We start from the raw sequence: 24,563 nt of genomic DNA, 5'->3' as shown, positions 1-24,563 counted from the left end.
CTTTTTTAAAATTTTTGGGTTTTTTAATTTTTTGATTTCTCGATTTATTGAATTCAGATATCTCGATGTTTAGATCGTTCAATTTTTCGATTCATTAATTTTTCAATTTTACCTTTTCTTGTCGGCTTTCGGCTACTCGATTTCTCGATTTCGATGTTTCCATCTTTCAGTTATCCTATTTTTCAATTTTTTAAATTTTGGAGTTTCGATTTCTAGATTTATCGATTTTTCAATTTTTTCCCTTTTAAATTTTAGATTTTTGAAATTTTATTTTCTTGATGTTTGGATTTATCGATTTTCCAATTTTGCGATATTTTAAAAGTTCAATGTTTTAAATCTTAGATTTTTCGATTTCTCGATTTTTATAATTTTTCAGTTCTTCGGTATTTTTATTTTTCAATTTTTCAAATTTTAACATTGCTAAATTTTCAGTTTTTCGATTTGTTTAATCTATTTTTTTCCTTTCCCACTTCCCGACTTCTCCAAGTTTTGGTTTTCAGTTCTTCAATTCTTCTAATTTTCGATTTTGCATTTTTGGTTTTTCGATTTCTCAAGTTTCCAATTTTTTAATTTCTCAATTCTTTGATATTGCTTTCAGTTTTGGGATTTTTCAACATTTCGTTTCTTCAACTTCTCGATTTTTCGATTTTTTATTTTTTGGATCTTCAGTTTTTCGTTCTTTGAACTTTATATTTTTCAACTTTTCGATGTTTTAATTTTTCATTTTTAAAATTCTAGATTTTTCAAGATTTCTTGAGTTTTCACTTCTTGTGTTTTCATTTTTGAATTTTCCGAATTTTTCAATTTTCCGAATTTTTCAATTTTCGATTTTTCAATTTTTGAGGTCCAGATTTAGCGAGATTCAGTTATTTCGATCTTTTCGTTGTTCAATCTCTCGATTTATCAATTTTTCCATTTTTACCTTTTTTCAATTTTTCGATTTTTCGACTTCTCGATTTTTCGATGTTTTGATTTTTGAATTATTCGATTTTTCAATTGTCCAATTTTTTTAATTTCCGATTTCTTTATTTTTCGATTTTTCAGTTCTTCAATATCTTTTAATATTTCAAATTTTGACGTTTCCGAATTTTCAGTATTCCGATTTCTCAATTAATCTATTTTTTGATTTTCCCATTTCTCGACTTCCCAAAGTTTCGATCTTTTAATTCTCCAATTCTTCAACTTTTCGATTTTTCAGATTTTTGTTTTTTCAATTTTTCGATTTTTTACTTTTCGATTTCTCGATTTCCCGGTTTTTCGATTTTTCGACTTCCCGACTTTCGACTCCTCGATTTTTCAGTCTTCGGATTTTTCGATTTCTCGATGTCTCAGTTTTTGAATTTCGATTTTTTACTTTTCGGCTTTTCGATTTTTCGATGTTTCGATTATTGAATTATCCGATTTTTCAATTTTCCTTTTTTTTTAATTTTTGAGTTACGATTTCTCGATTTGTTGATTTGTTCCGGTGTTTTGATTTTTTAATTTTAGATTTTAGAATTTGTATTTTTTTGATTTTTTAATGTTTAGATTTCTCCATTTTTCGATTTTACGATATTTTCATTTTTCATTGTTTTAAATTTTAGATTTTTTCATTTTTCGATTTTTCAGTTCTTTAATATTTCTTAATTTTTAAAATTTTTATAATTTTTCAGTTCTTCAGTATTTTTATTTTTCAATTTTTCAAATTTTAACATTGCTAAATTTTCAGTTTTTCGATTTGTTTAATCTATTTTTTTCCTTTCCCACTTCCCGACTTCTCCAAGTTTTGGTTTTCAGTTCTTCAATTCTTCTAATTTTCGATTTTGCATTTTTGGTTTTTCGATTTCTCAAGTTTCCAATTTTTTAATTTCTCAATTCTTTGATATTGCTTTCAGTTTTGGGATTTTTCAACATTTCGTTTCTTCAACTTCTCGATTTTTCGATTTTTTATTTTTTGGATCTTCAGTTTTTCGTTCTTTGAACTTTATATTTTTCAACTTTTCGATGTTTTAATTTTTCATTTTTAAAATTCTAGATTTTTCAAGATTTCTTGAGTTTTCACTTCTTGTGTTTTCATTTTTGAATTTTCCGAATTTTTCAATTTTCCGAATTTTTCAATTTTCGATTTTTCAATTTTTGAGGTCCAGATTTAGCGAGATTCAGTTATTTCGATCTTTTCGTTGTTCAATCTCTCGATTTATCAATTTTTCCATTTTTACCTTTTTTCAATTTTTCGATTTTTCGACTTCTCGATTTTTCGATGTTTTGATTTTTGAATTATTCGATTTTTCAATTGTCCAATTTTTTTAATTTCCGATTTCTTTATTTTTCGATTTTTCAGTTCTTCAATATCTTTTAATATTTCAAATTTTGACGTTTCCGAATTTTCAGTATTCCGATTTCTCAATTAATCTATTTTTTGATTTTCCCATTTCTCGACTTCCCAAAGTTTCGATCTTTTAATTCTCCAATTCTTCAACTTTTCGATTTTTCAGATTTTTGTTTTTTCAATTTTTCGATTTTTTACTTTTCGATTTCTCGATTTCCCGGTTTTTCGATTTTTCGACTTCCCGACTTTCGACTCCTCGATTTTTCAGTCTTCGGATTTTTCGATTTCTCGATGTCTCAGTTTTTGAATTTCGATTTTTTACTTTTCGGCTTTTCGATTTTTCGATGTTTCGATTATTGAATTATCCGATTTTTCAATTTTCCTTTTTTTTTAATTTTTGAGTTACGATTTCTCGATTTGTTGATTTGTTTCGGTGTTTTAGTTTTTTAATTTTAGATTTTAGAATTTGTATTTTTTATTTTTTTAATGTTTAGATTTCTCCATTTTTCGATTTTACGATATTTTCATTTTTCATTGTTTTAAACTTTAGATTTGTCCATTTTTCGATTTTTCAGTCCTTTAATATTTCTTAATTTTTCAAATTTTGACGTTTCTGAATTTCCAGTTTTCCGATTTTTCAAATAATCTATTTTTTTATTTTCCCCACTTCTCGTTTTAGCAAAGCTTCGATCTTTCAGTTCTTCCGTTCCTGAATTTTCGATTTTTCAGCTTTGATTTTTTAATTTTTCGATTTTATAAATTTGCGATTTTTCGACTTTGCTTTTCTGACTTTTTGATTTCTCAGTTTTTTAATTTTTTTTATTTCCCAATTTTTGGATATTCTTTCAATTTTGTGATTTTTGAGGTTTTTGACTCTTCTATTCTTGTATTTTTCAGTTTTTCGATATTTGAGGTTTGGGATCTCTTAATATTTCGACTTTTCTCAATTTTTGGATTTTAGATTTTCAAATTTTTATTTTTTTGATTTTTTCATGTTTGGGTTTCTCGAATTTCCAATTTTCTATATTTGAATTTTTCAATGTTTCAAATTTTCGATTTTTCGATTTCTCGATTTTTCCACTCCTAGATTTCTTGATCTTTTGATTTTTCGATTTCTGAATTTTCCAATTTTTCAATTTTCTAATTTTTTTAATCTTGGAGTTTCAATTTCTCGATTTGTTGAATTTTCACTTTTTCCATTTTTCAATTTTACGACATTTTAATTTTTCAATATTTTACTTTTTTTCATTTTTCGATTTTTTCGTTTTTCAATTTTATTAAATTTTTCAAATTTTGATGTGTCCGAATCTTCAGTTTCCCGATTTCTCAATTTTTCAACTTTGCTTTTTGACTTTTTGATTTCTCAATTTTAAAATTTTTTATTTCCAATTTTTCGATATATCGTTCAATTTAGTGATTTTTCAGTTTTTCGATTCTTCAATTTTTCTCCTATTTTTCAATTTTTCGATTTTTCAGGTTTTTGATTTTTCAATTTTTCAATTTCTTAAGCTTCCGATTTTTTGAACATTTCTTTCAGTTTTGGGTTGTTTTAATATTTTTTTTACTTTTTGTATTTTCAATTTTTCGTTAAACGTTAGATTTTTCAATTTTTCAGCTGTTTTATACTTCGATTTCTTAATTGTTCAACTTTTCAATGTTTTAATTTTTCAGTTTTTAAAATTCTAGGCTTTTCGATTTGTCGAGTTTTCAGTTCTTCTATATGTCCAATTTTTTCAAATTTCTCAATTTTTCAGTTTCCGATTTTCCAATTTTTCTTTTTTAAAATTTTTGGGTTTTTGAATTTTTTGATTTCTCGATTTATTGAATTCAGATGTCTCGATGTTTAGATGGTTCAATTTTTCGATTCATTAACTTTTCAATTTCACGTTTTCTTCTCGGCTTTCGGCTACTCGATTTCTCGATCATCTGATTTTTCGATTTGTCGATGTCTCAGTTTTTGAATTTTTTCATGTTTCCATCTTTCAGTTATCCAATTTTTCAATTTTTTAAATTTTGGAATTTCGATTTCTAGATTTGTCGATTTTTCAATTTTTTCCTTTTTAAATTTTAGATTTTCGAAATTTTATTTTTTGATATTTGGATTTATCGATTTTCCAATTTTGCGAAATTTTAATTGTTCGATGTTTTAAATCTCAGATTTTTCGATTTCTCGATTTTTATAATTTTTCAGTTCTTCAATATTTCAATTTTTCAAATTTTAACATTGCTAAATTTTCAGTTTTTCGATTTCCCAATTAATCTATTTTTTTCCTTTCCCACTTCCCGACTTCTCCAAGTTTCGATTTTCAGTTCTTCAATTCTTCGAATTTTCGATTTTGCATTTTTGGTTTTTCGATTTCTCAATTTTCCAATTTTTTAGTTTCTCAATTCTTGAATTTTTCTTTCAGTTTTGGGATTTTTCAACATTTCGTTTCTTCGACTTCTCGATTTTTCGATTTTTAATTTTTTGGATTTTCAGTTTTTTGTTCATTGAACTTTAGATTTTTCAACTATTCGATGTTTTAATTTTTCATTTTTAAAATTCTAGATTTTTCGATTTTTTGAGTTTTCACTTGTGTTTTCATTTTTCAATTTTCCGAATTTTTCAATTTTCCGAATTTTTAAATTTTCGATTTTTTAATTTTTGAGGTCCAGATTAGCGAGATTCAGTTGTTTCGATCTTTAGGTTGTTCAATCTCACGAATTATCAATTTTTCCATTTTTAACTTTTCTCAATTTTTCGATTTTTCGACTTCTCGATTTGTCCATGTTTCGATTTTTGAATTATTCGATTTTTCAATTGTCCAAATTTTTTAATTTCCGATTTCTTTATTTTTCGATTTTTCAGTTCTTCAATATCTTTTAATATTTCAAATTTTGACGTTTCCGAATTTTCAGTATTCCGATTGCTCAATTAATCTATTTTTTGATTTTCCCATTTCTCGACTTCCCAAAGTTTCGATCTTTTAGTTCTCCAATTCTTCAATTTTTCGATTTTTCAGATTTTTGTTTTTTCAATTTTTCGATTTTTTACTTTTCGATTTCTCGATTTCCCGGTTTTTCGATTTTTCGACTTCCCGACTTTCGATTCTTCGATTTTTCAATCTTTGGATTTTTCGATTTCTCGATATCTCAGTTTTTGAATTTCGATTTTTTACTTTTCGGCTTTTCGATTTTTCGATGTTTCGATTATTGAATTATCCGATTTTTCAATTTTCCTTTCTTTTTAATTTTTGAGTTACGATTTCTCGATTTGTTGATTTGCTTCGGTGTTTTGATTTTTTAATTTTAGATTTTAGAATTTGCATTTTTTTTTATTTTTTAATGTTTAGATTTCTCCATTTTTCGTTTTTACGATATTTTCATTTTTCATTGTTTTAAATTTTAGATTTTTTCATTTTTCGATTTTTCAGTTCTTTAATATTTCTTAATTTTTCAAATTTTGACGTTTCTGAATTTTCAGTTTTCCGATTTTTCAAATAATCTATTTTTTGATTTTCCCCAATTCTCGTTTTAGCAAAGCTTCGATCTTTCAGTTCTTCAGTTCGTGAATTTTCGATTTTTCAGCTTTGATTTTTTAATTTTTCGATTTTATAAATTTGCGATTTTTCGACTTTGCTTTTCTGACTTTTTCATTTCTCAGTTTTTCAATTTTTTTTAATTTCCCAATTTTTGGATATTCTTTCAATTTTGTGATTTTTGAGGTTTTCGACTCTTCAATTCTTGTATTTTTCAGTTTTTCGATATTTGAGGTTTGGGATCTCTTAATATTTTGACTTTTCTCAATTTTTGGATTTTAGATTTTAAAATTTTTATTTTTTTGATTTTTTCATGTTTGGGTTTCTCGAATTTCCAATTTTCTATATTTGAATTTTTCAATGTTTCAAATTTTCGATTTTTCGATTTTTCCACTCCTAGATTTCTTGATCTTTTGATTTTTCGATTTCTGAATTTTCCGATTTTTCAATTTTCTAATTTTTTTTCATCTTGCAGTTTCGATTTCTCGATTTGTTGAATTTTCAGTTTTTCAATTTTTCAATTTTACATTTTAATTTTCCAATATTTTAATTTTTTTATTTTTCGATTTTTCCGTTCTTCATATTATTTAATTTTTCAAATTTTGATGTTTCTGAATCTTCAATTTCCCGATTTCTCAATGAATCTCTTTTTTGAGTTTCCCATTTCTCGACTTTACAAAGTTTCAATTTTTCAGTTCTCTAGTTCTTCAATTTTTCAAGTTTTTGACTTTTCTTTTAAGCTTGCGATTTTCGATTTTACTTTTTTAACTTTTTGATTTATCAATTTTCAAATTTTTTATTTCCAATTTTTCGATATATCGTTCAATTTTATAATTTTTCAGTTCTTCGATTCTTCAATTTTCTCCTATTTTTCAATTTTTCGATATTTGAGTTTTGGAATTTTTTAGTACATATTTCGATTTTTCGAATTCTGAATAATGATTTTTCGACTGTTTACTTTTTGGATTTTCAATTTTTCGTTTTTAAACTTTAGATTTTTCAAATTTTCAACTTTTTCGATATTTTAACTGTTCAGTTTTTAAATTTTAGGGTTTTCGATTTCTCCAGTTTTCAGTTCTTCTAATTTTAATTTTTCAATTTTCGGAATTTTGAAATTTTCGATTTTCCAATGTTATTTTTAATTTTTCGATTTTGTAATGTTGCCATCTTGGTTGGTCAATTTTGAAAATTTTTCCACTTTTCGATTTTTAGATTTCCCGATTTTTAAGTTTTCGATTTCTCAATTTTTATCAACATTATCAGTTCTGGGAACTTTTCAATTCCTAGTTTTTTAATGTTTCGATATTGTAATTTTTCGATTTTTAAAATTTTTTATTCTTCAACAATTCAATTTTTTACTGTTTCGATTTTTCGATCACTGAGAGCTTTTTAAAAGTAAAAAATATCTACCAAAATAGAACACAATTTTGTAAAACATAAAAATAACTGGACTTTCCCAAAAAAATTTAGGACGAGTCAAACGGGTGAGATGTGATAGATGTAAATAAAAGTAGCTAAATAATAACTATTTCCCGCAGAAATCCTGAACACTTCGAGTCGACATTGGCGTGAGTCACAAATTTGTGTTTACTTTCGTTGCATATTTTAAATAACGCCTATTACTATTAAATTTTTTAAAATTTAGTTTCCTAAAAGCAAACTTCCAGTCCATAAAAATTAATTGCTTTTAATAATTTCAAAGAGAGTGTTTGAAGTGTGCATAACTGACTGCGAGTAGAGTTTGCAACTAATCTACATAGTGTGTTTTTTTCCTAATTATTTTACGACGTGGTTACTTTAGAAATTTGAGAAACTTTCCTTTCCACTGCAACTCTTTGGAAAGTTATTCTCAAAGCATATTCTAACAAAGATCAAGAACAAACTCAAGCTTATTAAGTTAATAAATTTTGCTTTACATAATTTGCAGTCTGCCGAACTATTTTTAGAAATGTTTCCTTACCGTTATGCAAATCCGGACGCGCTTCTTACCTTAAATAACACAACAACATTTTCCCTAAGTAGAACTGTTATAATTGCGTTTCTTTCCTTGAAGGAACGTTTTTCATTTGTATTCATAGGGAGCTTTTGTTCAAAAAGCTTCCAGATATGGAAAGTATGTGTTATTCACAGTCTGCGTGCATAGTTAAACTGGAATGAGACCAATCATTAACGCTAACAAAATGCTTGGCGGAATGCTTATGATGTATGATTATTGAAATCAAAGTCTGATTACCCAATCCCAGCGCTATTTTCATGACAAACAACAATTTGTGGACGGTTTATCTTCAATCACACTAATGTAGGATTTTGATGAGTAAAATAGAAAATTGATGAGACGAGAAACTGCCTTGACGTGAGTTTACGCAGTTTTAACCAAAATTTGTTGACGTTTCAGAACACCTAATAACCTCTCACGTATATCTCAGAAATGACAAGTTAGTGTGCACTAGAAGTTTTCCGGATATCGCATTTCTGTTGCTAGACCATGTCCGGACGTGTACGTTTTTGTCCCGTACCTGCAAATTGCCAGTTTGCTTGCGACAGCTCCAAGCTCTTTGATTTTTGACTTTTGAGCCGGATCGAGCTCGGATAGATTTCTCCATCACACCCCGAGTAAATTGGTGTTTCGGAAAAATGCGTCTCGGTCAGTTATCGTCGGTCAATTGTGTTCGGAAAATTGTTTTCTGGAAAGTCGGCGCGCACCGATAAATATCGTTTCCGGCGCCATTGTGACCCAGCTTTTCCGTCGAAAAAGCTCGGGTCGAAGACGCGCCTTGACAGCCGGCGAATATGCAGGAGTTTTCGCTCGGGTGCTTGCATTATGGAGCGAGCTCTGTTATTGTTTAAATGAAGCTTTTGTACTATTTCTAGAAAACGGAGGAATTCCATTATGCGCGGGCCGGCCTCTAATGAACGCTGTACAAATAAGCGAAAAAGTCCGGCTCGTCGAAGCGCGACGATAATAAGTGTCCTGGCGCTATTAAACCGTGACGTGTCTCCTCGGAGGCAAAAACGGTGAATTATCAGAATGTTTACTTTTGCTGAAGCGCGTCCGCGGATTATAAAAGCCATGTGATTGATAACGTTAAGCCGCTTGACTTGAATTTACAACTGGAAATCGGCTTAGCGTACAAGTCTTTTTCTGGAAACCGCGACGACATCCCTGAATTTATTCCGCTCAACCTGAGGAAGAAGGCGCGCATATTTCGCCCATAAATAAAAGGGAAAGGTGGAGTTAATCTCGCAATCTCTAACAATTTCAAACGCGGGGCGATAATAAACACATAAACCTAAACTCTGGCAAAATTTAATTAAAAAACTTTGGAGTGCGTTATAATTGGGAAATGGATAATTATTAGGTATTCCGAGGTGTGCATTTAGCTGGGGATGCTAATCGCGGTTCGCACCACCGCAAACATACACAGCTAACCCGCTCCAAAAAAAAATCGTCATAAAATTAAACGAAAACTGATAACAACAAACTTGTCCGTCACAATACTCCCTTACTAAAAGTGATTCACGACTATTTTTTTTGAAAGTTACGTTTATGTGTTTTTTTAACTACTTCACAGCGCGATAATTAATTTTCCCGTAAGTTTATTTCTTAGCAATCCAGAACCGAGCCCGAGTATGAAATCTTAATTAAAAACAATAAACTGTGATTGTTGCAAGGGATTCGCATTTCCAACTGCAAGCAAAGCTGCATGCAAAAGAAACTTTAAGTTACACAAAATTGTTTGTGTGGAACTAATTTAATTAGTTTTTGTTTGGCAAAATTAGCATTATGCGGATTGTGGAGAGCATTGTCTAGAAGTAAGTTTCATATTTCTTTTCAAATAACTTCCAAACTAATTAAATTTGTTATTTCAAAGTCTTAATTTATTACCCGGCCGTTGTTTTATTCATATTATTTGTTCTGTTTGCTTATAATTGATGAACTCTCGGGACGCGTTTCAAAGCGACTTGAATTATAAGAGTATTTAATTGTTTATTCTTGGTGGTACTTTATAACGGTCACAAAACCACCCACACCCAATTTATGAAGAACTTGCAACGTTTGCTTCAAGAAGCAGACATCCGAGCCTAATTAATTTGTAAATTGCGGTAATTGCTGATTCGTGTTTATTTATATTTCGTCCTCGTTAATATAGTTGAAATTAAGCCACCCGACCTGCTACAGCGTCGCTCTTTCCGAGCTCCTTTGTTTCCGGTTTTTTGCGAGGCCAGCTTCAAATAACTAATTATCCATCGGCTTCAATGCAAACATTTATTCAATGAGGAGTTGAAAGGATATTCAAATGTGTGAGCATTTAGAAGACAATTAGCGCAGTAATTCTGCGAATTTCAAATTTGTACCATTGTTGGCGGTATCTGTAGCGGCCGAAATTTGTTAAGTCGAAAGTAAATGCGTTATAATTCGATACGGAATTAAGACAATGAAAAGTTAATGAAGCTTCCACTGTTTTTTAATTCGCTTAACACGAAGAGGGAAGCCTGTTAATGAATACAGGCGGTAAAAGCCGGATGAACTTTTTCTAGAGTTTAGAACGAATCCGTGTGGTTTAATTTTATGGATTGTTAGATAGGAGAATGCGGAAAAGTTCGGCGGCTTGCGATATTAAAATTTTAGCGGGGAGACGCCAAGATACCTTTTCGTGAGGTGCTGTGAGGCTTGAAGTGGGGAAAAAGTTGGCGATTGGTGCACACGATGAACTCTGTCAGTTATTTATATTTATGTTTAGATACTAATATTGTAATTGTATACGATTGTACTATTGTAAAATATAGTAATATCGTGTAAATTCTGTTAGTCGAATAAATTGTGAGAGAATTGATTCCTGTTTCCCAAAATCTCTTGAAAATCGTATATTGCTGCCAAAATTCTTCTAGCTTTTCTCATTTCGGACAAATTTCGAATTTTTTTTACCTTTTTTCCCTTTAAAATATTTGTTGAAATATTTTTAGGTTTATCTTGGCTAATTTTCTATTCTATTTTTCTAGATTTTAGATGATTTTCCGACTTAAGTTAGTGAAATTATACCTACAGTACCGTTCCCTCCCTGAATTTAAAATTATTCCACGTCTACTTCTTGCAAAGTGGAACTCTTTTAGAATTACATACTTCTCCCAAAATATTTCTAACCTTTCTCATTCCAGACAAAAATTCGATATATTTTACATTTCAAGTTGGTTTTGATTAAATTTCTACTCTGTCTTTCTATATTCTTTGCTTTAAGTTATTCAAATTATTTCTTCAGCACCATTTCCTCCTTGACTTTAAAATTAGTCTACGTCTACTTCCTTCTAAGTGGAACTCTTGTAAAATTACATACTTTTACCAAAATACTTCTAACTTTTCTCATTCCAGACAAATTTGGAAATTATTTTACCTTTTCTTATTTTCTGAAAACCCTTTGAAATATTCTTAAGTTCATCTTGAGTAACTTTCTATTCTATTTTTCTAGATTCTAGAATATAGTTTCACTAAAATGATTCAAATTAAGTATATCTGTAGCATCGTACACTTCTTGGATTTAGAAGTAATCCATGTTTCCTTCTTAACAGAACTGTTCTAGAATTATCTACTGCTAGCAAAATTCTTCTTACTTTTAGTATTTTCAGAAAACTTCTTGAAATTTTCTTAATTTTCTCTTGACTAACTTTCTACTATATTTTTCTAAATCCTAGAATATTCTTTGACTTAAGTTATTCAAATTATTCCTTCAGCACCATTCCCTCCTTGAATTTAAAATTATTCCACGTCTACTTCTTTCTAAATAGAACTCTTCTAGAATTACATACTTCTACCAAAATATTTTTAACTTTTCTCATTCCTGACAAATTTAGAAATTCTTTTAAATTTTCTCATTTTCTGAAAACCCTTTGAAATATTCTTAAGGTTATCTTGAATAACTTTCTATTCGATGATTTTTCTAGATTCTAGAATATTCTTTTACTAAAATGACTCAAATTAAGTATATCTGCAGCATCGTTCACTCCTTGAATTTAGAATAATCCAAGTTTCCTTCTTTTTAATAGAAATCTTTAAGAATTGTCTACTGCTAGCAAAATTCTTCTTACTTTTAGTATTTTCAGAAAACCTCTTGAAATTTTCTCAAGTTTCTCTTGACTAACTTTCCACTCTATCTTTCTAGATTCTAGAAGATTTTTTGACTTAAATTATTCAAATTATTTTCTCAGCACTGTTCCTCCTTGTTTTTGAAATTATTGCACGTCTACTTCTTTCTAAATAAAATTCTTCTAGAAATACATACTTCTACCAAAATATTTCTAATCTTTCTCATGTCAGACAAATTTCGAAATTTTTTTACCTTTCCTCATTTTCTTAAAACCGTTTGAAATATTCTTAAGCTTATTTTGACTAACTTTCTGTTCTATTTTTCTAGATTCTAGAATATTCTTTCGCTAAAATGATACAAATTAAGTAAATATATCTGCAGCATCGTTCTCTACTTGAATTTAGAAGTAATTCAAGTTTCCTTCTTTTTTAATAGAAATCTTTTAGAATTGTCTACTGCTAGCAAAACTCTTCTAACTTTTATTATTTTCAGAAAACCTTTTGAAATCTTTTTAAATTTCTCTTGATTAATTTTCTACTCTATTTTTCTATATTCTAGAATACTCTTTGACTTAAGTTATTCAAATTATTTCTTCCGCATCGTTGCCTTCTTGAATTTAAAATTATTCCACGTCTAGTACTTTCTAAACAGAACTCTTCTAGAATTACATACTTCTACCAACATATTTCTAACTTTTCTCATTCCGGACAAATTTAGAAATTCTTTTACCTTTTCTTATTTTCTGAAAATCATTTGAAATATCCTTAAGGTTATCTTGAGTAACTTTCTATTCGATTTTTCTAGATTATAGAATATTCTTTCACTACAATTGTTAAAATTATATCTGCAGCACCGTTTGCTCCCTGAATTTAAATGTATTCTATGTTTCCTTCCTTTTTAATAGGACCCTTCTAGAATTGTCTACTGCTAGCAAAATTTTTTTAACTTTTCTTATTTTTAGAAAACCCTTTGAAATTTTCTTAATTTTCTCTTGACTAACTTTTCACTCTATCTTTCTAGATTCTAGAACACTTTTTGACTTAAGTTATTCAAATTAATTGTTCAGCACTGTTCCTCCTTGTATTTGAAACTATTGCACGTCTACTTCTTTCTAAATAAAACTCTTCTAAAATTACAGACTTCTACCAAAATACTTCTAACTTTTCTCATGTCAGACAAATTTCGAAATTCTTTTACCTTTCCTCATTCTCTTAAAACCGTTTGAAATATTCTTAAGTTTATTGTGAGTAACTTTCTATTCTATTTTTCTAGATTCTAGAATATTCTTTCGCTAAAGTGATTCAAATTAAGTAAATATATCTGCAGCATCGTTCAGTCCTTGAATTTAGAAGTAATCCAAGTTTCCTTCCTTTTTAATAGAAATTTTTAGAATAATTGTCTACTGCTAGCAGAATTCTTTTAACTAGAATATTCTTTGACTTAATTTATTCAAATTATTTCTTCAGCACCATTCCCTCGAATTTAAAATTATTCCACGTCTACGCCTTTCTAAATAGAACTCGTCTAGAATTACATACTTCTATCAAAATATTTCTAACTTTTCTCATTCCTGACAAATTTAGAAATTCTTTTAACTTTTCTCATTTTCTTAAAACCTTTTGAAATATTCTTAAGTTTATTTTGGGTAACTTTCTATTCTATTTTTCTATATTCTAGAATATTCTTTCGCTAAAATGATTCAAATTAAGTAAATATATCTGCAGCATCGTTCGCTACTTGAATTTAGAAGTAATCCAAGTTTCCTTCCTTTTTAATAGAAATCTTTTAGAATTGTCTACTGCTAGCAAAATTCTTCTAACTTTTATTATTTTCAGAAAACTTCTTGAAATTTTCTTAAGTTTCTCTTGCCGAACTTTCCACTCCATCTTTCTAGATTCTAGAAGATTTTTTGACTTTAATTATTCAAATTATTTCTTCAGCACTGCTCCTCCTTGAATTTGAAATTATTGCACGTCTACTTCTTTCTAAATAAAACTCTTCTAGAATTACATACTCCTACCAAAATACTGCTAACTTTTCTCATGCCAGACAAATTTCGAAATTCTTTTACGTTTCCTCATTTTTTTAAAACCCTTTCAAATATTCTTAGTTTATTTTGAGTAACTTTCTATTCTAATTTTTTATATACTAGAATATTCTTTCACTAAGATGATTCAAATTAAGTATATCTGCAGCATCGTTCACAAGTAATCCAAGTTTCCTTCCTTATTAATAGAAATCTTTTAGAATTGTCTACTGCTAGCAAATTCTTCTAACTTTTCTTATTTTTAGAAAACCTCTTGAAATTTTATTAAGTTTCTCTTAACTAACTTTCCACTCTATCTTTCTAGATTCTAGAAGATTTTTTGACTTAAATTATTCAAATTATTTCTTCAGCACTGTTCCTCCTTGTATTTGAAATTATTGCACGCCTACTTCTTTCTAAATAAAACTCTTCTAGAATTATATACCTCTACCAAAATTCTTCTAACCTTTCTCATGCCAAACAAATTTCGAAATTTTTTTACCTTTCCTCATTTTCTTAAAACCCTTTGAAATATTCTTAAGTTTATTTTGAGTAACTTTCTATTCTAAATTTCTAGATTCTAGAATATTCTTTCGCTAAAATGATTCAAATAAAGTAAATAAATCTGCAGCATCGTTCGCCACTTAAATTTAGAAGTAATCCAAGTTTCCTTCCTTTTTAATAGAAATCTTTTAGAATTGTCTACTGCTAGCAAAATTCTTCTAACTTTTATTATTTTCAGAAAACCTCTTGAAATTTTCTTAGGTTTCTCTTGACTAACTTTCTACTATATTCTTCTAAATTCTAGAATATTTTTGACTTAAGTTAATTAAATTATGTCTTCGACACCGTTCCCTCCTTGAATTTAAAATTATTCCACGTCTACCCTACTCTAAATAGAAATCTTCTAGAATTGCGTACTTCTACCAAAATGTTTCTAAGTTTTCTCATTGAACACAAAATTCTATATACTTTTACTTTTTCGCATATTCAAAAAACGTTTTGAAATTTTCTCAAGTTTATCTCCAATAACTTTTTATTCTATATTTCTACATTCTAGAATATCTTTGACTTAGTTATTTAAATTGTCTTCGCACCGTTCCCTCTTTGAATTTAAAATCATTTCATGTGTACTTCTTCCGAAGTAGAACTCTTCTAGAATTGGATGCTGCTACCTAAAATTCATGTAATTTTCGAAATTCCTTTACCTTCTCTCATTTTCAGAACCCTTTAAAACGTTTTCAAGTTTATCTTGAGTAACTTTCTATTTTATATTTCTTCGTTCTAGAATATTTTTTGACTTAAATTATTTAAATTATGTCTTCGACACCGTTCCCTCCTTGAATTTAAAATTATTCCACGTCTACCCCTCTCTAAATAGAAATCTTCTAGAATTGCGTACTTCTACCAAAATGCTTCTAACTTTTCTCACTGAAGACAAAAATTCGATAGACTTTTACCTTTTCACATTTTGAAAAAACCTTTTGAAATCTTCTCAAGTTTATCTCGACTATCTTTTTATTCTATCTTGCTACATTCTAGAATATGTTTTGACTTAAATTATTTAAATTATCTCTGCAACAATGTTCTCTTTTTGAATTTAAAATTCTTACACGTTTTCTCGTCTCTAATTTCTTCTAGAACTACATACTGCTACCAAAATTCTTGTAACGTATTTCATTGCAGACAAAAAAGTTTCTAGAATATTTTTAAAATACCGTTTTTTTTTTGAGTGCAGTTTTTGGTAAAAATCAAAGTTTTTATATTCCTTCTAGTTTCTAGACAGAAAATTTCACTCGTTTCAATCTACTTTGAAAATAGAATTCTTCTAGAACTTTTTCTTCTGTTCATTAGAAGGACTATCCCTTTAACGTCAAGCACAGATCTCAAGCTTTTTTAAATCGATCCTGAAATTTGATTATGGCGTTTCCATTGCTGTATTCAGCTACTTTTCTAGTTTAGAGCGTAAGCTAAGAAAATATTGTAATACGAGTAGGATTCATCGGGCGAACGGTTAATTTCATGTTTTATGGACGTTTCATGATCCGTAGAGTATGAAAATATAGGTAAGTCTTTTGCTTTTTGTCGGTCGCCTATGTCAATATTTATTAGACAGAGAACTCCGAAACTACTGGACTAATTGTTGTCAAATTGTGGGGATATTTTTGTCTAATCATCCCCATCAATGATGTGATGACGTTCCCTAAAAATTTTGCTGGTAAATGCTACTTAAAATTTATAAAATAATATTGTACTTGTGGTTTGTGAATCAGCCTAATATAATAATAATAATAACTGAAAGTGAAGAGGGACGTAGTAAGGAACGAATTTATGTATTTACATTTATTTGGTCACTAGAACGACGACATGACAAAAACCTTTGGATACTAACTGTTACTCAAGGCTGTTTAGTGACGTGTTGTTCACGTGTTAGTGATTACTGATGCAATGAAATGATAGAAATAAAGGCGTAATTGTTGTTAATTAATCTCCTTTGTAACCAATTTTCGAATCCTCCTCCTCAGGTAATTTCCCCAGTCACTCACCCCGCCCACAATAATTCCCTTTTAATTGAGCCACCCTTTAGATACAGATGAAAGCAATTTAATACATAATACCCTCGGCTAACAGTCATGTGTATTAGTAATAATCGCTCCGCGCCATATATCTAGATTGGGGCATTAGCTAATGACAGAGCGAACAAAGAGCAAAGCGAATAAATCAGCGCATATTATTTCCCTCACGAGTGTTATTTTTCTTCGTCGCTCCTCCAGGAAGCATCACTTGTAGCTGTGCGGAGGCACTTTGTCACCGTGACGTCAAAAGCACGTAGTACGACACAATGCCGCCCTTATAGCGGAATCAAGTCAAGTGGGATGTCTCCGAGCCTTAAACGAACTGAAAATTATCAACTAAACAAATTCGTCGCCGAAAAACCTGACGCCGGAAAAATCGAGACAACGGAGATTTTATCGGGACCCCGGCCGTGTCGAACAAATACAGACGCTCATCTACATCATATTTAGTGACCCTTGCGTAGGCGAAACGCAATTGTTTCGAGATTACTTCATTTCCGCTTCTGACTGAGCGTCTATTTATCCTCGAACCCCTGTTACTGCGTGCTACGTAAATTACCCGACGCTGCAGACGAACCTCCGCAAAAATCTTGCCCCAATGCCGGGACGATTTTGTTCTTTGACACGGATATTTTTTGCTGGGAGGGCTGGACGCGGCTGCGGCTGCTAAACAGAAAGGTCAGAAGTTAGTTAGAGGGTTACTAAATCAATAGTTCAGGTCATGAATGTTAAAAGGAACGTCATATGGACTACTCAAAACTGAGGCCGACACAAAAAACTCACATTAAACAGCAGAAACTTGCCGCTGGAAACTACGCCCAAACACGCTTCCATGTTGATGGATTACACGCGTTTTTAGTCAAAATTGACGCACTAAACGATTTTTTAGGCAGAGCGTTTATTTAGTTAAAAGTTTGCTAGAATATGGTGGAATTATTAACGATTTTGCGTTACGTGGTGTCTGTCTGTCTGTCGTCTGTGTCAATTTTTGTTCAAAAAACGTGTACTATCGTGGCCTGCGAGCTGTGAAAGTCCGAGACAGCTAGAAATTTCGCAGCGTCTGTTTCGTTGTCATTTCGGTTCGCCCACCCTGTATAAATTACCCACTAATCAATACCCCGACGCAGATAAATACACCTTCCGTACACATGACAGTGAAAGATGACTAGAAATGAGCAAAACGATGTAAGTGGATGCGAAGAGAAACTACCCACTCTGAGGGCGCTCCTAGCCCCAATAAATCCCCTATATTTGTCGAATTTTTCTCCAACGCCGCCGCCGATCAATTACGCCCCATCGTTTTTAATTAAACTTACCCCATCCACGGCGGCGAGTTCAGGATCTGCAACAAAAAAACCAAGCTGAATCAAAACCGTCCTCGATTCGTCCTCGAGCCGTGTAAACGGCGCATCAAGCATGCACAAGAGCCATCCACTGTTAAATCGAACGTGCCGTCGTCTAATAAATTATTACCAAACATTTGCGCAAAACGTACATTTAAATGCAAACACAACATGAAAAAAAGCTGTCTTTGCTTCTTTACGAGCGGCGCTTTGCCCCTTTTCTGATGAAATAGTCATGCTGACCTGCGATTCACGGAACAGGTAGGTAAATATCGCTCAGGATTTCGCAGGGGCGGCGATCACGGACTCACCGGGTTTTATGCAAAGTGATTGTTTGGTTATTTCGGGGGTAGGGGCTATCGATGAATAATTTACGAAATTGTGGCTCATTCTTGAAAAGTGTGTCAGGCTTATCTTCGGCCTGATCGGGCCTCCGCGGCCCTACGTGGTACTTATCATTTACGATCTAGGCTCTAATGCCCCCTAACCTGCAATTATCAGTTCGTAGTAGCCAGTTTGGAAGCGAAAACTTCCCTCAAAACACAATATCTTTCCGGTCGCACGTCTACCCCGAATGGCGCTTTGAACGAGTTTAGTGACAACCAGAAAACATTACAGGTAAAACTATAGTACTAAAAATCTATTTTTCTGCGTAAAGCATCAAAGAACAAACTTTATTGCACATATAGAACATACAGAACCAGACTCAAATTATCTCTTGTTTTTCTAGGAAGAGCTTTGATGCGTTACATACACCAAGCCCTCCTACAACTTTATTTTCGAGTTCTCTTCCTGTATCAATTCGTTCGTGTTGGGTTTTCCTAAAATGATATTCAAAAGTGTAAAAGTGTTTTAATTTAGTGTTTTACCATTTTTAAAAATGCCCAAAGTCAAAATAGAAAATGGCGAATTGTTCTGTAAAGCCTGTGGAAAAATTGTAAGTATAATCACTGAGTCGTTAGATAATTTTGTTATTAAGTTATTAAAAACAAATCAATTTTTCTCCAATCGATTTAAAAACTTTCGCCGTTACGTTGCCGTTGACGTTGGGTTTTCAACCAATCAAATTGCGGTAGTGTGCAGTGCTGCCAACTTGAAGGAAAATCCTCTAAAGTCGGGGAGACATTTTTGTGGTTGACAGCACTAATTCCACGAAAATGAAATTTTGATAGAGATGGTAAGGTCCACTAATATTAAGCCATTTAGTCACCTGTTCACCGAAACCCTCATATTTTCAATAGCTGCCATCACTTTCTACACTGTGGCTTTCTGTCAGTACTTATGCATTGTTGAAGATAGTTCTCGACGTTTAAGTCAACAAGATTTATTGCTATTCGTCTCAAAAACAGATTAGTTATTATAACTAAAAGAGCTTACATTTTGCTCTTTTTTTTCTTGATATAGTACTTGTCAAAATAAGACTGACTTTAGCAAATGACCTACTCTCAAGGAAAACAAGGGTGGGTGGGCGGGGTCAATACTTGTCAAGATATCAGCAATATTGTCAAACAACATACTTTCTTAGAAAATAAAGAGTAGAGGGTATATCATTTGGCATATGGCAAAATTAGTCTTATCTTGACAGGTATTGGCCCCGCCCACCCACCCGTTATTTTCTTCGAAGATATGCCATTTGGCAATTTCAGTTTTATCTTAGTAAGAACTAGCCCCGCCCACCCATCCGTTATTTTGTTAGAGAGTAGGTCATTTGCCAAAATCAGTTTAGGGTACGTCAAATGGCATACCCTCTAAGAAAATAAAGGGCGGGCTAGTACTTGCCAAGATAAGACTGACTTTGGCAGATGACCTACTCTTTAAAAAAATAAAAGGCGGGTGGGCGGGGCTAGTACTTGCCAAAATAAGACTGATTTTGGCAGATGACTTACTCACTAGGAAAATAAAGGGCCGGTGGCCGTGGCTAGGACTTGCCAAGATAAGACTGATTGAAAAATTGAAAAATTAAAAATCGAAAAATGGAAACATTGAAAAATAGAGAATTCAATCGGAAAGTCGAAGAAATCGTAAAATCGAAACGTCGAAGTGGAAAAATCAGTGGAAAGTCGAACAATCGTAAATTTAGTTTAATCAAAAAGTCGAAAGGTCCAGGAATAACAAAGTCGAGAAAACGGAAAGTCGAAAAAATCGTAAAGTCGAAACATTGCAAAGTCGAAAAATCAAACGGAAAGTTAAAAAATCGCAGCCAAAAATTTAATTTGGTCCAAGTCGAAAAATTAAGAAATCAAAAGAAAAATCGAAGAAATCAAAAAATCGACAAATCGAAACATCGAAAAGTTGAAAAATCAGTGGAAAACGCGAAAAATTGAAAATTTAATTTGTTTTAATTTGTAGATTTTGCGATTTTTCATTTCGGAATTTATTTTTATTTATTTTTTCAATTTTTCGGTTTGTCAATGTTGTGGTTTTATATATTTTTTTAACATCAGAACAAGAAAGGTAAAATATGTTTAGAATGGTAAACTTTTGTAGGAAAGAATGGAATTAGCAATTAGGCTCCGCCCCTCGGACCCACAACGAATGAAAAATAAAAAATCATAATAATCGAAATAGGGCGGGTGGGCGGGGCTACATTTTGCCTATTTTTCTTAATCTTTCCGCAACAAGAAACTTAAGACATGTTTAAAATGGTAACTTTGTATAGGGAAATATCGATTTTGCAATTACGCTCCGCCCCTCGATCTGACAACAAATGAAAAATTCATCACGATTGAGATCGCGGTGGATGGGTATGGCTTCTATTTTGTTTTTTTTTTTTTCTTTTAATTACACATTCACTTTTCTCTGTATACCACGATTACTTAAGAACACATTTCAGATGGTAATTTCTCCTAGAAAAATAAAGATTTTCCAATTAAGCTCCGCCCCTCGGCTTACGACGAATAAAAAAAAATCATCAGATAGAGACAGGGCGGGTGGGCGGGGCTTATATTTTGGCTTTTTGTTTCTTAATATATATAGCCGTCTTTTCACAACAAGAAACGTAGATCATGGTTAAAATGGTACATTTTTGCAAGGAAATATGGATTTTGCCATTATGGGGCGAAGACTAATTGCAAAATTTTTCCTTATACAAAGTTTCCATTGCTTACATGTTTTAAGTTTCATGTTGTGAAAAGAAGTCTACATATATTAAAACAAAAGTCATAATGTAAGCCCGCCCACCCGCCCTATCTCAATTGTGACGATTGTTTTATTCGTCGTGAATCAAGGGGGCGGAGTTTAACTGCAAAATACTTAGTTCTTTACAAGAAATTTAAAACATGTTTTTGAGTCTCGTGTTGCTCAAAGAATACTATGTACATGTGTATGTAATAGAGAAAATATAAACCCCGCCCACCCACCCCATCTCAATTGTGATGATTTTTTTATTATTAGAAACTTAAAATACGTTTAAAACGGTACGGATTTTGCAATTAGACTCCGCCCTTAGGTCTGCCAACGAATGAAAACTGCATTACTATTTAAATACATAGTATTCTTTGAATAACACGATACACTTAAATATGTCTTACATGGTAATTTCTTGTAGAGAAATAAAAAGGATTTTGCAATTAAATTCCGAACAAGGAACTTAAAACATCTTTAAAATGGTAAATTCTTCTAGACAAATATGGATCTTGCAATTACGCCCCGCCCCTCGATCTCAAATCTAATGAAAATTTTGTCACGATTGAGAATTGAGATCGGGGCGGGTATGGGTGGTACCTAATCTTTGACTTTATTTTTCTAAATATACATACTATTCTTTGAACAACGCGATACTCAAAAACATGTTTTTAATTTCTCGTAGAGGAATAAAGATTTTGCAGTTAAGCTCCGCCCCCTTGACTCACGACGCAGAAAGAAATCATCACAATCGAAATAGGGTGGGTGGGCGGGGCTACATTTTGCCTTTTTTTTTCTTAATATGTGTAGACTTTTATCGACAACAAGAAACACATGTCTAAAAATTGAACATCCAATTTACTATCAACGGCAACTTGGCAACGGAGTTTATAACTAACAATTTTCACCTCTAAAAGTAACGTCAGTGGGAACAGCAACTGCAACCGGAACTTAAACGTCAACAGCAAGTTTATAAATCCGACTTAACATTGTTGCATAATTAGGGCAAATTTGCAACTTTGATATGTGGTAAGGTAAGGAATCTTATGTAAGCCGAACTTAAATTGGGTCTGTGACCCAATTTCTGAAATGATAATGTTAATTCAAAAACGACAACATAGATTTATTATGACCAAAGCGAATTAAATACGAAAAACTAAAACTGCTACTAACGGACGACGCTGGATTCATGGTTAAATGTGGCAAACATCTGGAAATATTTTATCCTAACTTACTTAATTCAGTTTTGGTTTTACGCCGTAAGTTTAGTAGCTAAAGTTCTCCGAAATCAATATTAAAATGGAACGATGGTTTAATTTCCAACGTAAAGAAAGCATTTGCCTTGCCGGGTTGTCCATTGCCTCCAGAACCTGTTCTGACGATATAAGGTTCAGAGATTGAAGCAGCAATATATGTATTATTGCGATCATTTTGGCGATATAAAAAAGGTTTCTTTATTTTATTCATAATTTTGTTGTGTAATTCTAAACTGAATTAAACATTTTAGGTTATTATGGAATTTGACCCCACAGTGACGAAATGCATCATCAACAAAAGCATCTCAAACATAATTAGCAGCTACTGCTAAGAAAAGACTGATTTTGGCAAATGAGATACCCCCAATGAAAAGAGAGGGTGGGTGGGCGGGGCCAGTAGTTTTTAAGAAAAGATTGATTATGTAAAATAATAATATAAACGTACATCTTAAAGAAAACCAGAAGTTGCGTAAAATTAATTTTTCCTAAAAATTGCCTAAAGCGTTGATTCTGCGATTTTCAGGCTCTTTTACCCCAAAATCCGCTCTTTAAAATATTCGTACAACTGGACTCACGTTCTGTTCATTCCACCTGTGAATATAAATCCACGAAACTCTCACAATGTATTTCGGGTTGCATATTCGCTCAGGCTCATTATTGTAGTGCGCTATGTAATAAAAACAAATCTTCCCCTTTATGTGCGAATCATTACAAGCACCGTTCTTACGCATTCAGCCCCCTCGCAACCGCTTTGCGATCGTTTTTTATTAAATCTCCCCAAATAAAAGTCCTCCTCGTACTTATGTTATCTTTGAAAGTCAAAACGACAATTTTCCCGTGTACCCCTTACAAATGACTACCTCCTTTTGTTGGTCTCAAGCAGCACTTGTGAAATAACGCGGCGGAATATAATTTCCTTTTTACCAACAATGCATTTGCGTGAATTTTCTTGGCTTTATTTTTAAAGGGATTTCGTAAGCGAACTTTCGCGCAATATGCATAATTGACGCTTTCTGAATAAAAATTAATTCAGAAAGATGCATCAAGTAGATTAAAAGTTTCGAATGTAAAAGTGCACAAAGAGAGGGAATAAGAATTAAGGTTGATGAACGCGAGTAGGTGCGTCCGGATTAAGTGGGAAAAATGTAAAGTGTTATCTTGGAGGAGAGAATTTAATAAATTATTACTGAGGGTTATTAAGGTTTGATGATGGACTGAGGCGACGGGCATAATGGTGATTAATATTAATGTGAAATATCGAAGTCTTAATTCTTAATGACGCCGAGTTGCCCTACAAAAGAACATATTATATAATTAGAGAGCGGATTTATAAGCACAAAAAAATTAAGAATAAGCGCTTAAATAAGCACAACATTTTCAATAAAAAAGTTTTATTTTAAGCAAAAAAGCATTAAAAACATAATCATATTACAAATCAAAGAACACTACTTAGAACTTTGGATAAAATAGTATTACAATAACCCTAGACTTTATATTTTACACACGTATTTCAGTTTTCTTTAAAACAATTTATGATTGTACTATATTCCAAGTTGTCCACTGTAAAATTTTTTCGCCGATCATTTAAAATGTGTTTAAAATTGGAGAATGTGCGTTCAACATCCACACTCGTTGGAACAAAATTTGAATCTTGCAACTAATGTTGAATCTAACTCCAAATTTTCCACCTTCTGGCCTTGTAAAACACGAGCAACGTCGGAAAGAACACCGAAACCTGCATTTTTATTTAACACTTCGTCAAGTTTTTGAGAAACTCTAGTACCAATATCACCCCTTACTGCGTTTGCTTGTTGTTTAAATTCTTTCACTAAGTTTATGGCATCTACCAACAACATGTTGGGTTTTTCTAACTTTTCTATTATCTCACATACGAATTGATAATTGCTTCTTAGAAAAGCTAGATCTTGTCGCAAATCTTTGTTTTCCAAAATATTTATGCAATCTTTAATCGATTGAGAAGAATCTTCGCTAAACTCCGTAACTACTTCCTCAAATTCTTTGATATATTTGTCATAATAAAATATGGCCTGTAACCATGTTCCCCACCTCGTTATAATCGGCTCTGGGGGCAATGGTATGTTTGGAAATTTTTCCTTAAAATGTTGCACTCTTAATGGGGCTTTAACAAAAATCTTTTTACCATTTGCCACTAATTTATTAACAGTAGGAAACTGCAAACGTATGCCTTGAGCCACTCTGTTTAAACCGTGGACAATGCAAATAGAGTGAATTAAATTGGGGTACAATATTTTTAGATTATTCCCTGCTTTCAACATATAACGAGCTGCATCCGAGATCATCAATAAAATTTT

At 31.5% G+C, this 24,563-nt stretch overlaps 1 protein-coding gene across 3 annotated transcripts in view; it reads right to left on the bottom strand.

The window, feature by feature from the left end:
- The window catches only part of LOC135125162 (uncharacterized), a 486,443-nt gene that overhangs the window by 43,106 nt on the left and 418,774 nt on the right, over window positions 1-24,563 (bottom strand). For all 3 annotated transcript variants that reach the window (XM_064050548.1, XM_064050540.1, XM_064050557.1), the window contains one exon: window positions 17,825-17,850. The gene's annotated coding sequence lies outside the window, so the exon portion shown is untranslated. The remainder of the gene's footprint in view (window positions 1-17,824; window positions 17,851-24,563) is intronic.

Source organism: Zophobas morio, unplaced genomic scaffold (genome assembly GCF_036711695.1).
Source record: "Zophobas morio isolate AGI-343-1 ecotype UQ-CSIRO unplaced genomic scaffold, CSIRO_AGI_Zmor_V1 ptg000002l, whole genome shotgun sequence".
Classification (NCBI taxonomy): domain Eukaryota; kingdom Metazoa; phylum Arthropoda; class Insecta; order Coleoptera; family Tenebrionidae; genus Zophobas; species Zophobas morio.
Note: the sequence above shows the minus strand (reverse complement) of the source record. Positions and strands in the feature narration are given on the sequence as shown.